Source organism: Thunnus albacares, chromosome 13 (genome assembly GCF_914725855.1).
Source record: "Thunnus albacares chromosome 13, fThuAlb1.1, whole genome shotgun sequence".
Taxonomy (NCBI): Eukaryota; Metazoa; Chordata; class Actinopteri; order Scombriformes; family Scombridae; genus Thunnus; species Thunnus albacares.
Genome location: NC_058118.1, coordinates 32,686,168 through 32,688,825, shown reverse-complemented (window position 1 = coordinate 32,688,825; position 2,658 = coordinate 32,686,168).

Below are 2,658 nucleotides of genomic sequence, written 5' to 3'. Positions count from 1 at the left end.
AACCATCTAATATCTAATGATCAATATTCTAAGTTTGTTTTATGACATATTGATACAGTGATTGATGTAAACATGTTGTAATGTGATTGTTGTGCAGCATCAGTGATCAGATGCTGATGTGAATGACGCAGTTTGGTTTAAACATGAAGGTTAAAAGTGTTTCCTGTCTGTGTTTCGGTCTCAGTTTGCTTCCCTGTGAAACATCGTGTGGTCTGATGGTCTCGTTTCCTTCTTCTTCTTCTCTGTTTCATCGTGTTTGTTTCATTCAATTCTAGTTTGTTGTTTTTGTCTCCGGCTGAATCCGTGTTTATCCTGGTTATTGTTGCGTCAGCAGACAGGTAGGTGGTGTGAGGGATTTATTGTGTCTAAGTATGTGCCTAAACTTTAATAGACAGCTGACGGTCGTCTGTACAGAGACGCCTGGTCGTAGAATCGACTGTCACTCTGTCAGGAGGTCATGAACAGTTTGTTGATTGGTTCGGCTACGTGCTTTATTATTTTATGACCGTCTCTCTGTGTAATTCCTGCTAGGACATACTGTATTTAAGCTGAGACTGGTTGTCCGGCTGTACCAGTAGAGAAAGATTCATCACTCTGTGTTTTCATTCTTCAGACAACTTCAGATAAACACATTACTGCAGCTGCTGCAGGTCTTCTCTCTCTGTTTCTGTTTATTAGCAGCAGTAACCAGCGATCAGCAGCTTACACACAAACAGGAAGATAAACAACACATCACAGCAAAATAATAAACAACGATGTTCCAGAGGAAGAAACATCAGAATTAACGAGTTTGTGATGTGAATCTGATCTGAAACTGTAGATATTGATGTTAGATCAACAGATCATGAAACAGATTAAACTATAATTATTATATTGTTATTATTATGATTATTACTGTACTACTGCGTTAAAACCAAATGAAAACATCTACTAAACACCAATCAGCTGTGTGATCGATGAGTCTAAACTCCATCTATGGTCGTAGTCCTGCTTTTACAACCCTGACCCATTTCTAGATGACGTTGTGGGTTCATCTTTAATGTTTAAAACTGCGCACTGTCCCGATCAATAACTACAAGCAAAGCAGGTCTGAGGTTCAGTTCATCTGTTCGTCTTATTATGTTTTTAGTCAACGATGCTGTTAAAGTGTTTTATATCAACATGTTAACTTTTATAAAGTGTCTTTGAGAACCATGAAAACCGCTCAATAAATATAATGTTTAGTTATTATTATTATTATTATTATTATTATTATTATTATTATTATTATTATGTCCTGGTTAGATAATTCAGAATGGAAGATAAAGATTTATAAAGCAGCAGAGTTACAGAAACACACACACACACACACACACGCACACACACACACACACTGTAACCACTGAAAGTGTGTGTTTCCTCCTCAGAGTGATTGACAGCTGAGGGGGCGGGGCCAACAGACTCATGCAGCTGCAGAGTTGATGATGACGATGATGATGATGATGATGATGATGATGATGATGGTGGTGATGATGATGAAGAGTGACGCTCAGACAGGTGAGACGAGACACAAACACTGAAGTCAGCTAGGACTCCCAGGATGCATTTCACTAACTATCATCCAATCACAGAGCTTTAAAGGTTATTAACCAGTTGACAGTCATTGTTGTTGTTCGCAGCAGCAGCTGAGCATCATGGGTAATGTAGTATTTACAGGCAGAACATCAACCTTCATGTTGTCATCATGACCTTCAATGAAATGTTTGATGGATCAGAAGATGAATTGATCAGTTAACTGAGAAAAATATCAGTGGATGGATGTTTATCAGAAACTCTCACTTCACTGCTCTTTTTACTTTCTTTGTTTCCATGGTAACAGTGAGGGAGGTCATGTGATGAGCTAGCTGATATGTGTGTATGTGTGTGTGTGTGTGACCTTTGACCCCAGCTGCCTCTGTAGAGGTGCTGCCAGTGTCTGCAGTCAGCGGGAAGGAGGTGGTGCTGACCTCTGACCTGCAGGGGGGACAGATAGAGGCCATAAGTCACGTCAACTGGAACCACAACAACGAGCGGCTGCTGAAGAAAAACAAAACCACATGTGACCACGGACGCTGCGACCTGCAGAAGGACGGCTCGCTGAGGTTCAACCGCGTTCAGGCTGAAGACGCAGGAAACTACAGCGTGGAGGCGTTTGACAAGGGAGGGTATTGTCTGCTGAAGAAACGCTTCCTGCTCACTGTGGAAGGTCAGTAGTACACACTACTGTACTGTAGTACACACTACTGTACTGTAGTACACACTATTATACAGTAGTACACACCACTGTACTGTAGTACACACTACTGTACTGTAGTACACACTATTATACAGTAGTACACACTATTATACAGTAGTACACACCACTGTACTGTAGTACACACTACTGTACTGTAGAACACACTACTGTACTGTAGTACACACTACTGTACTGTAGTACACACTATTATACAGTAGTACACACCACTGTACTGTAGTACACACTACTGTACTGTAGTACACACTATTATACAGTAGTACACACCACTGTACTGTAGTACACACTACTGTACTGTAGTACACACTATTATACAGTAGTACACACCACTGTACTGTAGTACACACTACTGTACTGTAGTACACACTATTATACAGTAGTACACA